The following is a 14,969-nucleotide window of genomic DNA, read 5'->3' as shown; positions in this document are numbered from 1 at the left end:
AGGCACGCAGCTGTTTTTGCAGCAGACGGCCTCTCCTCCCACAAACAGTTTATCTTAGGATCACAGTCCGGGGATCACCAGCTCGATTGGAATTAGCTACACAATATACATAAGGTGTGGTTCCATGCACCTGGCACCAGGAACATTAAGATTGACACTCTGCCGTTTGTTACGGCGGACGGCCTCTACTATTATGCACATTCTGACAATTCCATTGAGGGGACGATAAGGGGGATATCTCTTCCTTTGTCCCTGCTTCTAAACATGGAGGGTGATGGGGCACCCAACTGATTTTTATCGGGTTGCTGCCTTATTTCCCGCAGAGCGTGTACCATCGGTGCAGTTCCTTCAGTCTGAATTTGAATGTAATGGTCCCAAATACAGCTTCAGTTCCCCACTCATACGATTATGATTTGGTTACCCTTAGCAACGTACACCGTCCCACACCAAGATGGTGGAAGACACAAGTGCGTCAGGTAACTTAGCAACGAAAGTAAACATCAGCCGCTCAGGACTCGTGTGAGTCAGACGCCGAGCGGGGCTATGGTCACCGATGTTACGAGGAAAGCAGCATTCCCTATTGTGAGTGCACTGCTTGTTAAGACCACAATTGAATAATATAGCTAACGTAATTTTGAAGATTAGCTCAATAATAACTACGGGGAAGGGGGAGCGTGATTATCTGCCCCTACATAGTTATACACACATTGGCTGCAGAGTGATCGGAGGGATCTGCATATGAGTCAGTGCCTCCTTTTAAAAATACAATCCCTGCTGTAGGGTTTTGCGCGGGTCCCCTAACCGCTCGGGACAATATCACGCGTGAGCCGGTGTATAGCGCAACCTCTTTATTCTGCCTCTACATAGGAACTGCCCTTCCCAACGTCCCGCCCCCTCCCTAGCCCAACGTCACTTCCCTTGTGCAGGGAGGTAAGACCGCAACGGCGGTCTGCCCACACAACGATGTGGGCGGGCTGTATAGCCCTCACTTAACAACCTGACATCTCCCCCCTTTTTTAGCACTCACGTGGCTCTCTCCTCCTTAGTCCATTTCTTCTATGAGTCTGTGAGGCTTGAACCGACTTCTCTGGGGTCGACCTCTGTGACCCGGCGTTTGCTCAGCATGGCCTTGGGTGATGAGATGTCCTCATCTTCTGAGGTCTCGCTCTCCTCCACGTAATGTCTGTCCTGAGCGTGGCCATCCTCGCTGTCTGCTTCGTGATCCTGTGCATCCTCCATGTGGTACCTCTTGGGTTTGAAGTACGACACATTTCGGGTAACGGAGGACTGGTCGGCTCGCTGGGCCGTAATCATCGTTCCTTTCTTGTGCGTGACCGTCAGCGGTTCCGGTGCAAACGTAGCATCCTCTTTGCGTTGTTTGGGTTGTCGCAACCACACTTGGTTTCCCAGTTCCATGTTCGACTCCTGTGCCTTCCATTTGTGATCAGCCGTATCCTTCATTTTGGCTTTTGCGATGTCGTCCCTGTCTCTGGCCTCTTGTTCTAGGGGCGTGGCCTCTGCTGTACGTGCGTCTTCCGGCAGTCGTGTCAGGACTGGTCTGCGGAACATCAAATCAGCGGGGCATATGCCTGTCGTGCTGTGGGGAGTGTGTCGATAGTCCCTGAGGAACTGGTATAATGCTTGTTTGAACGGTTTGTGAAGTATGGTCGCTATTTGCAGGGTTCTTTTGATGTTGGCCATGAACCTCTCAACCATCCCTTTGGCCTGTGGCCATCTCGGAGTTATCTTCCGATGGTGGAATCCCATATATCTCGCAAAGTTCTCAAAGTCAGTGCTCATGAACGGTGCTCCATTGTCGGATTTTATGATCCTGGGTATTCCGTATGTGGACAACATGCGGTCCAGTACCGGGATGACACTGGCGGCTGCCGTGCTGTCCACAATCTGTGCGTCTGGGAATCGGGAGTGTTCATCTATTAGCACTTGCACGTATGTGCCATTTCTTAGGGGTCCAAAGAAGTCCACCGCCAGTTCTTCCCATACCTTCTTCGGTAGTGGCGACATTTGGAGTGGGTTAGGGTGCGGAGGCGGTGCTACCTGTGCGCACGTCGTGCATCGACCTATGATTTCCTCCACCATCATGTCGAGTTTGGGGAACCACACTTTTTCCCTTAGTAGTCTCTTGGTGGCAACCACTCCTCGGTGGCTTTCGTGTGCTACCTGGATTGTTCTGGTGCGCAGTGACTTCGGGAGGAGTACTTTGCATCCTTTTAGTATTATGTGGTCATCGACGATGGAGAGCTCGTCCCGGACGTGGTCTATTAGTTTGACATCCTCTCTGACCTCTTCCGCTTCGTGCTGCGCCTGTTGACGCATGTGTGCCCTTCTGTCTTCTTGTATGCAGTGGCGTACGATGCGTAGAGCCGGGTCTTGCTCTGAGTGTGCAATGATGTCTGCCCAACCCACTGGTAGCGGCTGTAGGTGATGCACCACATAGTTGAGGTATTCATCAGCGATGGATGGTTGGGGTATGGCGGGGCTACTTGGGTGGCGTGACAGATAGTCCGCAGGATTTTCCTCTTTCCCCGGCCGGTGCTTGATGTTAAACTTGTAATCCTGCAGTCGTAGGCCCCATCTGGCTATTCTAGGCGGCATCCTAGACTTGGGGTCCCCATATATTGTGATCAGTGCCTGGTGGTCCGTGACGATGGTGAACTCCTTGCCGTACACAAACAGGTGAAAGTACTCACATGCCCATACCACCGCTAGGCTCTCCTTTTCCGCCTGGGAGTATGCTTGTTCTGTCGGGGTTAGGCTCCTGCTGGCGTATGCGACCATGTATATTTTCGCGGGTTCTAGAGGGTCAATCTGCGTTAATATGGCGCCCAGGCCTGCGGTGCTGGCGTCCACTATCACCACGGTGTGCCTTTTCGCATCATAGTACGCCATGTCCTCCGCCTTGGAAATGGCATCTTGTATCGCCTCAAAGGCCTTTTGACAGTCTGAGGACCATGTGTAGGGTTGGTCCTTGCACGTTAAGAGGTGCAGCAGGTTACTGATGGTTGCATAGTCCTTCAGGTATCTGGAGCAGTAGCTGGCCAGCCCCAGGAAGGAGCGAAGCTCCGTTGTGTTCGTTGGGGGCGCGGCTGAGTTGAGTGCCGCCACCTTCTCCGGGTCTGGTCGCATCCCTTTGTCAGAGAATATATGGCCGAAGAATCTTAGGGAGCCTTTCTCAAATTCGCATTTGGCCTTCTTGAGCGTCAGCCCGGCCTCTTGCAGTGCGGCGCACACTCTGTGGAGAGCAGTGTCGTGCTCTTCTTTGGTCTTTCCAAATACGAGGACGTCATCCGAGTAATTCAGGCAGTTGGGCACGTGCCTGATGACTCTATGTATTTCCTCCTGGAAGATTTCTGCTGCTGAGGATATCCCAAAGCTAAGTCTCTTATATTGGAACAGACCCAGGTGTGTGACAAATGTCGTGATGTACCTAGATTCGGGAGCAATCTCAATTTGATGATGTGCCCCATGGAGCAGGTGTATCATGTCGGTGATCCTGGGCGCCTGGTGCCTTTCTCTCTCAATGGCCACATTTATTTATTTTGCATTTGTTAAGCGCACTTGCAGCCCATGAGGCATCGAGGCGCTGTTACAGAGGAAACACAGATTAAGATTAGATTTTTTTTTTTTCTTTGTCTTAGTTACGTATTTATAACGCGCTTAAACACTCGGAGGTTTCTAAGCGCGGACCCGGGGATCGAACCTGTTGTTGCTTTGTGTCGTCTTGCTTCCAAGACGCGCACGCTGCCGCTGTGCTATCCTCCCGGGACATTGGCTCTCCTCATGTCGACACATAGGCGTATCGATCCGTCCGGTGACTTCTTGGGGACGGGAACGATGGGGGACACCCATGGAGTGGGCCCTGAGACCGGTTCAATGACGTTGAGTTTGATTAGCTTGTCCAGCTCCTCTTCTACCTGATGTTGTATATTTAATAGAATGCCCCTGTAGTGCTGGGCAACGGGCGGTATCTTCGGGTTTATGTGCAGCTGTACCTTTCGGTGTTTTAGTTTTCCTAGGCCCCTGAATAGCTCGGGGAATGACTGCTCGATGGCGTCCGGTCTAGCAAAGTATTTGTGGGCCATAAGCTGGTACAGGATGTGCACCAGGCCCATCTCGACGGCTGTCTTGAAGCTGAGGATGCACCCACTGTTGGCTTCCGTCTTCAGGATGTGTAGCGTGATCTTTGCTGCGTGCGATTTATGTACGCACCATGCTGATATGGTCCCTTTGCATGGTAGTGGGGTTGTGGCTCCATAAGGGTATATGTCCACTGACGCCAATGTTCCCTCTAATTAGTTTTCTCTATGTGCGGAACTGGTTGGCTGTTGTGCGCACATTATTTTCTATGTGCGCAACTAATTAGGTAAGGCACTTTGTGAGCTACCGTCGCAGAAGAGAGTTTGGAATTTCCTCTTCCCAGCCACTGCAATTCTTTAAAAATATTACAACACTTTTTCCAAACACATAGGCTAAAATAAAATATGTCATATGTGATTATACAGAAAACTCTTCAACCAGTCCAAGACTTCAATATCTGCCACAGTACCTTCCAAACGTACTTCTGCACAGAGAAAAATGTCAGCCTCATTACGAGTTTGGCGGTAAGTGGTAAAGTTGGCGGTAATTCCATTACCACCAACTTTACTACTAGGCCAAATTACGATTTGGGGCCTGGAGTGGAGGATTTGGCTCCAAGAAAATCCAGTAGGTAAATCCTCCAACTCAACGCCGAAATCGTCTGAATTTCCATTGCAGTAATTCCGCAAAAAAAGCCACATTGAGTCCAATGGACTCAATATGAATGGGGAATTACACCACCTCCACCAGTTGTAATCTGGCAGAAATTCCTCCGGACCAAGGGGTGGTGACAGTAATTTGTTTGGGCGGTATTCTGGTGTTTTTACGCCGGGATACCGCCCCAAGTCGTAATGAGGACTTGTATGTTTTATGCCACTGGAAAATCACTCATTTGTATTACAAAACATAAATATCTCTTGCCATAACTGATGTGGCTGTCAAGAAACGCAACAGAATACATTTGCCGATGGATTAATGGCAATTAAAAGCAATGTGTCAAAAACATGCTGAAAGGAGTTCAAGTTCCACTTTAATGGAGTAATGCAAGGGCCAGGAGAACATGCTTCTAATAATTTGTCTAAGGATAATTGCATCAGAATAACTGCACCTTAGAATACGATGAACAAAAATTCCTGTGCCTCTGATTACTATCCACATTACGTTCTTCTGTGGGTAGCGAGAACACCAGCCTTAGAGCCAAGAGACATATGCACTATGCATTTTTACTCCCTAAAAAAAGGAAAATGTGCCTAACAAAAATGAGAAACAATGAACATATCCTTGCTTCAACCCACAAAGCTCCGCTGATATTTTTTTGAATTAGTGACAAGTAGAGGAGTGGCATAGAAAGGAACTCTAATAATATTAATGCCTGATCTCAAAGGGAATTTGAAGGTGAAAGAACGTCTTTTAATAAGCAGAGGGAATCCTTCTTGCCAAATCTAATTACTTTTTTACTCCCTGAAAAATCATTTGACTCCAAGTAGAGAGCAAAATCTGATTAGAGCCCTGCTTGTACCCCCAGCAGTTGGGCATAGAAAGAAAAAGAAGGTGCTGTTGTCTAGATGGATACTAGAAATTCCTATCCTTTAGCAAACAGGCAACACATTTCCTTCAGTGTACTGCTGAAACGTCTGACTTAGTCTTTGAAATGTGCTGCTTTGTTCATTACCCGCAAGAAGTGACGCTTCCACCCATACCCTTCCCCAGCACCTTTGCTTGCCTCCAATACTAGTTGATAGAGCACTGTAAAAAGTGAGGGATTGTAGCAGTAAACACTCACTGGGATATTTGCAGACCCACAATACTTTGCAAACAAGGCATATTTAAATGCCTCAACATATGATGCGCATTTTGAGAATGTCATGACTCTGCATGTGCACAATTCTTTTGCAGTGCATACAAGATTGTTTGCAACATACCCCATCCTTATATCATTGTGTAGGATTACACAAGTGCTCAGTGAAACTGTTTTTGTATAGAAGCGAGTTACCATATAATATGTGATGGTCTATGCCCAAAGGAACTCTGAACACTTGGAAACGATGCAGATTTTGTGAAAAGCATTCTCCCGTCTGAATATCTGGTGCCCTGATACTATGGACGAGTAATCCCATCCCAGGCATAGTCCATACCCATTATCCCTTGTAGGCTAAGTAAATGATATTGCTGTTTACCTATAGGGTAATGTTAGTAATGCTAAAGTAGGAGACAATGAGCATCACATTTGTCTTTTCAACATCTTTAGAGGGCAAATTAGTATTTGAGTTTTATAATGCATTAATTTACAAGGGGGCCGTTTCAAAGCACTTGTGTGAAATATGTACAAAGAAGAGGAAGTATGGGATTTGGTTACATATCCAAAAAGCCTGCTTACTTACAGTCAGTACCCGATATTTGAGCTGGTAGTTCGATTACATAGTGTGGGTGACGCTTTTGGTAAGGCACAATGAGTAACAAATTCTGGCGTGTGGATGTTATTCATGTTATAACAAACCTAAAACGTGGATGTAGGTACACGTCTGCTAACCTTTTGCAGAGGCAAGAGGGGAAAGTCAAGGTTGTCCGGTAGTATCTTAATGTACTCTGGGGCAGAAGTTAGAGTCATAAGGTAAACGTGTGGTAGAGTCAGGTTTAGGATTCATGGGTGGAGAGTGAACATTTTCGGTTAATGTGTGCAAGCATATCTTGGTTATATTCTTCTGTTCATGGAGCCGGTTTTGATATTAGTTTTTAACCTCTTGTGTTGTATTTTGCTGTTAGGGATTTTAAGTGCATAGTAGTGTAATGCAAATTAGCAGAATATTAAGACTAGTTGCTTATTTTAAGAGAAAGAAAATGTAAGGTAATTGCTGTGGCTTGTGCCTTATTAAATCTTTTTGAATAGGTGAGAATTGTCTGTGTGCGCTGCTAAAAATCTTCTGAGTGGCACCCAGAAGGAAGCTGGGCAAGCGCACATGCGCACAGCTTAGAGGGAACATTGACTGACGCTTTTCGGATCTTTGGGGGGCTGGCGAGTGAGCTGTACGCCTGTTCACTTATTATGTTAACTGTCGCCCCCGTGTCTATGAGGAATTCCACCGGTGTGTTGTTGACTTGTAACAGGAGTGTCGGACTGTGTTGGGTGGATGTGGCGTTGTTGAGCGCCCACACGTACCCTTTTTTCCGTTGATCATCCTCTGATGACTGGGATTCACTGTCCGATGGGGATCTCATCTCAATGTACCGGACGAACCGTCTTCTTTGCGATCGCCTCGATCCGTCCGATGGCCTTCTGTCGTCTCTGGCGTAGGAGCTCCTTCTGGGTTTTTCTACTCTCCTGGGTCCCGGCTGATCTTCTTCCCCTCTGCCTGCTGGTGGGCTCTGTCGCGAGTTTCTCCTTCTCTCCTGTTGTCTCGGTCTGCTGGGTCCTTGTCCTGGCGGATTTTTGCAGACGGCTCTGTAGTGATCCATTCCGCCACAGGCGGCGCACTTTTGTCCTACAGCTGGGCAGTCGCCCACGTGCGGATACTCAAACCCGCATCTGTAGCACGTGGCATCTGTTCCTTTCCCTCCCGGTGAGGGTGCGGTGTGTAGTCTGTTAATGGCCTCCGCAGCCAGCGGCGGGTGTTGAATGGTAACCTTGCCTAGGCTGTGGAGCTGCAACTCAACTGCAGCCTCCATCCTGGCAAGTGCGAGAATTTCCTCGAGGGACCTTTGTTTTTGGAGGAGCTGCTTCCTAAACGGCTGCGAGATGCAGCCGGCTATGACTTGAGATCTTAGCGCCTCGTCATTTGAGTACTTATGGAAGTCACAGTACTTTAGCTTGATGCGTAGACGCATCACAAAGTTGTCAAGGGACTCTCCTTTCTCCTGTCTCGTCGTGTGAAAGACATGGCGCTCGTAGTCTGTTTGTATGGGGCGTGAAGTATTCCGATAGCTTCCCATGTAGTTCCGCATAGGTGACCGTGTCTACGTTCATCAGTTCTCCTGCGATGTCTCTGACGGCGGGGCCTACTGTCATGAATAGAGTGTTTTTCAGCATCGCGTTGTCGGTCAACCCGATTGCCCCAGTGTAAAATTTGAAATCCCTGAGCCACACGACCCATCTGGGTCCTAGGTTGGATGTGTCTCTAACATCAAAGGGGCCCGGTAGCGGTAAATTGTGAGCGGCGGTACCTGACGTTGGTGCCTGTTGAGGGCCATCAGCCATGGCTCCAGCTCCGTCCGACGAGGAGGCTACGGGGCTCGCTGGGGCCGACATGTCCGCTGCGATGGTGGAGGACTCCAGGCGCCTCTGTGCTGCCTGCTGTCGTGCTGTGCGGCAACCCGCAGCACGTATGGTAGTGCTTAGCCTCTCCACTGGCTATGGTGTGTCCTTGGCCTCCTCACGGGCTAGTGCGTGCTTCCTGGTGTTGCCCCTTGGATCCTTGGCCCGTTTCAGGGCCTCCCGCCGAACGCAGGTTGATACACAGGGGGGGCGGGGCCAGCAGCAATGTGCCCGCGGGCCTGCGTTCGCCTCGACAGGCGTGGCTGCGGCCACTCTCCCGCACGATGTTTGTGGGGGGGCCTCCCCCTCCTCGGCACTCCGTGCCGGCGCCCTCTTCCGCGGGTCCCTGCGTCCGCTTCCGCTCGACTGCGGGCCTCCGGGGTTGCGAGTGGGTACGATGTACCCCTCGTCGCCAAATGTAGGGTTTTGCGCGGGTCCCCTAACCGCTCGGGACAATATCACGCGGGAGCCGGTGTATAGCGCAACCTCTTTATTCTGCCTCTACATAGGAACTGCCCTTCCCAACGTCCCGCCCCCTCCCTAGCCCAACGTCACTTCCCTTGTGCAGGGAGGTAAGACCACAACGGTGGTCTGCCCACACAACGATGTGGGCGGGCTGTATAGCCCTCACTTAACAACCTGACACCTGCAACCAGCGCAGACATGCGCGATTGCACTATATAACAAGAGATAGAATTTAGCACCATTAATCTTAACCAGTTGCTTTGTATTTCTAGTTTAAGGTTTCCACAGCAATTTCTGTGTGCACGTGTTCTGACTTGATGGTCGTGCAGATGTTTGGAAACTCTGTCCCCAAGTACCACACGAGCAGAGGTAAAAAACACCTCTCGTGTAATCTTTGAGGCCACAGGTGTAGAGTGCCATCAGTCTGCAACCAGGAATGCCGGAAGAACCCCTGACCACTGTAAGGTAATGAATGGTTAGGTCAAACACAATTCCAGAAGAATATACGTTGTGATGGCAAAGAAAGTGGTAAGGGCTTACCTAGTGGAGGTGGTAGGGCGACCTGAGCAGAGTAAGTGGGACAGGAGTGTATGGTATCCGGCGGCAGCAGCTGGCTGTTGGCTGTTAAAGGATAGTTCCGGGACTTTTTTTTTATTGTCCCTACGGTTCGGCCATGTGTTTTTAAGCATAAATCGGTAGATCGTAGAAAACTTTCCTATGGACCATACCCGACTTTTCGTCCATTAACGCACTCGAAATCAGCCGCCATTTTCTGATAATCCTCTCACTTGCCGCATCGCCCTGGCTCACCTGCTTTTGCGGCACTAAATCAAATCCCCCGCCCCTGAGCCTGACATCAGCAGACGCGTACCGCCCATTTCCCAACGCCAAAGCACGTTTCGTGTCAACAATCGCTGCGCCTCAGCTAATGACGTGTCGCCATGGAAATGGCAGGACGCCTCTTTCCTCAATAAGTATAAACACACCGTTTCACAACACACAGCAGCAGATTTTCGATTCCATTATTCTCTCTGTGTTACTTTGAGTATTCTGTGACTCGTTTCTGTGCTCTGGTCAGCTACCTTCGCCACTTCTAGGCCTTGTGAACACCTGTACCATCTCTGTAAATTATTTTACTTTCTTTACCACACAATGGCTACAATAATGCCGTATATGTACGAGCCCGAGTACACCGAGGAAGAACTACTGGAAAGGCAAGCACGCGAAAACGATGGGGATTCGGACGGCAGTTGGGAGGACCAGTCAACGGATGAAGAGCCTGGACCATGTCGCATGGACGGCGTCTCCACCTGGTGCACGTGCAATCGGTGCGAGCTAATGCCAACTGAGGAGGAGAACTGCTGCTGCCGTGAAAATTCCGGGTGCTTGGCCTACATTTCGGAAGGCGAGCCAAGTCCGCAATGCATCACCGAGCTGCCAGAGTTCAGGGAAGCCTGCCTCTCACGGACCGTGTTGAGGATGATGATGGTGCTTATGCACGAACTTCGCGGCACTGTTCGTCCGCGTAATCCCAGTAACGAGTAAGTATACTCTGGTTTTGATGTCAGTGATGCCACTACTATGTCATGGTCATCTCCCACATATAAAATTACATCTACATATCATTCGAATGCATGTAAATTGGGTCCATATTGTGCATTTTCTAGATAGAATTTTTTTCAAAGCAGAATGATAAGAAAGTTTTGTCATTTTAATACAGTTTGCATCTTTCATTTTCACAGGTGGTACAGGCTGGTGGCCTATCGTTGCTTCACTTGGTGGCTTCACGGGAGGCTCGGACACCACGTTCGGAGAGTAATACCTGCCTGTGCGGTACTTGCCATTAGACAACATTTCCCAAGCGACAGTGGACAATACCGCGGATTTTCCCTGGATGTGCTGCAACCGGAACTTTACAATGTGTAATGTTTATTATTTATGTTCAATTGAAATTAAGATCTAAAATAAAACCCAACATATATTTTAACAATGGTTGTTTTCATTTTTTAAATGAATCTAGTGTGTCTCCATTGAATAGTCTTCCTGTGCCTTGTCTTGTCACACCACATGTCTCCGGCCAGCATCCTCCCTCACGCTGGCCGCCCACCTTCAATCCACATAACCTTTGCACCCATATATTCTCCTGGGAGGGTGAGGTATTTATAAAGTCACCCCCCTGCCTTCCATGTACTAGATCCTGCAGCCTGCCTCTTACATGCAGTTAGATGGCCTCTCCTTGGTGAGGCCCTGCGGCAAACGAGTCTTGTCTGCACGACCACCGCCCCAATCCACCCCCCCGCCCTATCAAAGGCAGTTCGCACCGGGGTACTTGTGCTGCCAAGTGGAGCTGTCAGGGAGCGATAAAGGCCAAGAGGTGCCAAAGACCATGTACACTTCAAAGTGGTCTATAGAGCATGGGTTGTTGTTCCCATGTCTACCTCCAGACCCCGTGTCTCCTGCCAAGCATCCCCCCTCACACTGGACGGCCCCCTGCAATCCACATAAGTGTGTCTCCATTCACGAGTCTTCCTGTGTCTTGTCTGCACGACCAGCGCCCCAATCCACCCCCCGCCCTATCAAAGGCAGTTCGCACCGGGGTACTTGTGCTGCCAAGTGGAGCTGTCAGGGAGCGATAAAGGCCAAGAGGTGCCAAAGACCATGTACACTTCAAAGTGGTCTATAGAGCATGGGTTGTTGTTCCCATGTCTACCTCCAGACCCCGTGTCTCCTGCCAAGCATCCCCCCTCACGCTGGACGGCCCCCTGCAATCCGCATAATGCCACGACATATAGACGTCATTCATTCACAAACACACCCCTGTTTCGAATTCTTTATAACCCACTTCATATTTCTAATGAGCACTTCTTTGCGCTTTGCTAGTCAACCCGTGAAGGTGCTGGTTATCTGCTCTTCGTCTCTGTGAACTTCCGTGACCACTCGAGGAAACTCCTCAGTTTGCAACCGGTGAACTGCTCCCTGTTGTACGACAAGAAAGTACTCTGATCTCTGCATCTAACTGTTTGTTCGTCAAGGTAAGGCCATGTACCATAATCATTTTGCGTCCAATTTCTTTTTGTTCAAGACAGTACATGCAAGGAACTAGTCACATGTTCTGAGTTTACATTGGTATTCATAGAGAATTGTTGATCTTTACTTTTCAGAACTTTCCACAATGCCTGCCTGTTCCATTGGCGGTTGCCCTTCGAAGACCCATAATAAATCTGAAGGTACTATCATGCATGTTTTCCCTAAGACAATAGATCAGATAAGAGAATGGGTCCGATATTGCGGATATCCACCGTCTGAGCTTGAAAGTAGAGTCCTAGAAGTCTTTGCGGACAAGAGGGGTGATCGATACCGCATCTGCAGCAGGCACTTTAGCTCAGACATGTACTCCACATCATTGCTAATAAAGAAGAACACACCGCGAGCGAGGCGAAAATTGCTCTCAACCGCTATTCCCACTCTATTCGTCCACATCCCTCCACTGGTGAGTCAAGTTTACGTATTTATCTCTCGGCCTTGCGGTAGTGTGTAGCATTAGCTAACAATAATTTCCCCATTTATGTATCCACTCAATATGAAGGCGGAAGATTCTCCATCCGTGTCGTTATTGCAGTCATCAGCCACTTCAAGCGCCTATCGGGTAATCTTACTTGGCTATTCTGCCACTGACTTTTTTTAGGCATGTAAATCAATAGTTTTAATTTATCGTGTAATTATTTTACCTAATGGTACACCCTTGTACTCGTCCTCTAATCTTTGTTTTCAGTTATAATTATTGTTATCCAAAATAATGCAAGTACTGTCTTTCAGGGAGATGCTGAGGAGTCCAACGTATTGACGACAACCGTTGATGTCACTCAGATGCTCGAGGTACGTTTCCGGACAGTTCCATCGATGGAGATCATCAGATCTTGCATTCTTGTAGCGTGATTGTTACACACAATGTTTCTTTCGTTTTTAGCCATTGATATGTCCTTCTGTCGTCGCCCTCCTATGTGTCTTCTTTTTTCAATATTGTGTTCATTACTAATGAAAGACCTACGTTTCAGGGAGTCGATGGAGCATTAGTCCAAGAAGAAGGGGGAGCATGCAGTTACGGGTCGGCGCAACAGCTTGCAGAAGTGTGCACCGCAGTTACATCCTCCCTTGATGTTCTTATGCATTTCGAGGTATGGATACTGACAGTTCGATCAAGCGAAATCATATGACGTGATTACATCCGCTATACTTCCATCTTTATTAACGCAAGTACTATGTTTCAGGGAGATGACGGAGCTTCTTCTACAAGGACATCACCCCTAGTAGTTGATGCAGATCTCTGGGTGGTGACACTTCCAACGATCGAGCAAATCGAATCATATTTACATATCCATTATTTATTTTAGACAACTGATCATTTGTGCAGGTCTATTTAGATGAGCCGTTGACGCCTGCACAACGTTTATGTTCTTTTTAACAAAATAGAAAACCATACTAATGCAATTACTGTGTTTCAGGGAGTTACTGAAGCATCATCTTCAATAATATCATCAATGGAAGTCTATGAGGAGCCCGAGGTATGGATCTTGACAGTTCCATCTAACTAGATCAACAATGCGTGAATAATTGTCGTTTGAATGTTCTACACAAAGCGTTCATTCGTGTTTTGCTATTGAGATGTACGTGGGTATTGGTCCCCAAGTACATTTTGTGTTTTCGATATTATTATACATACTAATGAAAGTTCTATGTTTCAGGGAGTCGATGGAGCGTCAGTGCGTGATGGATGTGCTTATCATGAAAATATAGTCGTTGCAGCGCAAGAGGAAGTGGAGACATGCACACACGAGTCGGAGCAACAGCGTCCTGATGTTGAAGTTCGAGGCAAGAAAGTTTCAAAGAAAAGAAAGCAAAAGAAGGTTAGTGTCCTGGTCACTATATTATGTTGTTTTTCACTGTTAATAGTTCAATACTGTAAGTTGTGTTTAAACTGAACATCCCTTTTCCAATCTGTCCTCTAGTTGCGAGTGGGTGTACGAACTAGATCTACACAGACAGTGAAGCGAACGAGAGATGTTGCTTGTCAAACCTTTTGGCAGGGACTTGAGACTGGAGATGCATCGTGCCAATGGGAAGAATATGAAGTGATTGACAACGGAGCTATACCACATCCAGCCATTGATAGTGAATGTCCTCCTGGTAGTTCGGATACAGTCGGTGATCAGTTCACAGAATCCACACCCGCAAAAACTAAGACCGCGAGAAAGTTGAAGAAATTGTCTTATTCACCCATCGCCGGAGAAGGAACAGATGTTGCAATGGAAGAGAATGAAGTGGACGACAATGAAACACCATCAATATCACTTAACATAGCGGAAGACGATATCATAGATTCTACCTTTCATGTGAGTGACATGTCCTCAACGTTACAGGCCGAACCAGCTGGGATGCAAAGTGACAGTATAAGGAAAGAGGCCAAATTCATTGTATTCGATAGTTGTTTGATTGATATTATTATTCGGATGAAATGTGGGCATTCGGTTGGTGGGGAAGTATGTGGGGAGCCATTGATTAATGTGACTCGTGCAATTCGAGGCACTAACCTTAAAATACATGCCACCTGTACAAAATATCATCCTTTCTCATGGTCTGCACAACCCATGCTGGGGCAACTGCCAGCAGGCAATCTACTTTGTGCAGCGGCTGCACTTTTTAGTGGTTCAAGTTTTAAAAAGTTAGAGTCTTTCTTTCAGTTTGTGGGAATCCATTTCATTGCGAAAACTCAGTTCTACAAATACCAAACCGATTATCTATTTCCAGCCATTAGCGAAGCTTGGAGAATGGAAAAAATGTCTATTGATAGTACATTCGCGGGCAAACGGTTCAGGCTAGCAGGTGATGGACAGTGCGACAGCCCAGGATTTTCAGCCAAGTACTGCACCTACCACTTTCAGGACATGGAAAGTAAGAAAATTGTGAGTTCAGTGGTCGTGCAGGTGTCACAAAGTACATCCTCAGTGGCCATGGAGAAAGTTGGCTTTGTAGCATCATTGCAAGAACTACAATCGCGGGGAATGGTGATCGACCTGATAGCCACGGACAGACACGTTTCAATTGGCAAGACAATGAGAGAAGAGTACAAAAATATAAATCACCAATTTGACGTTTGGCA

Source organism: Ambystoma mexicanum, chromosome 4q (genome assembly GCF_040938575.1).
Source record: "Ambystoma mexicanum isolate Mex_15411 chromosome 4q, UKY_AmexF1_1, whole genome shotgun sequence".
Lineage (NCBI taxonomy): Eukaryota > Metazoa > Chordata > Amphibia > Caudata > Ambystomatidae > Ambystoma > Ambystoma mexicanum.
Note: the sequence above shows the minus strand (reverse complement) of the source record.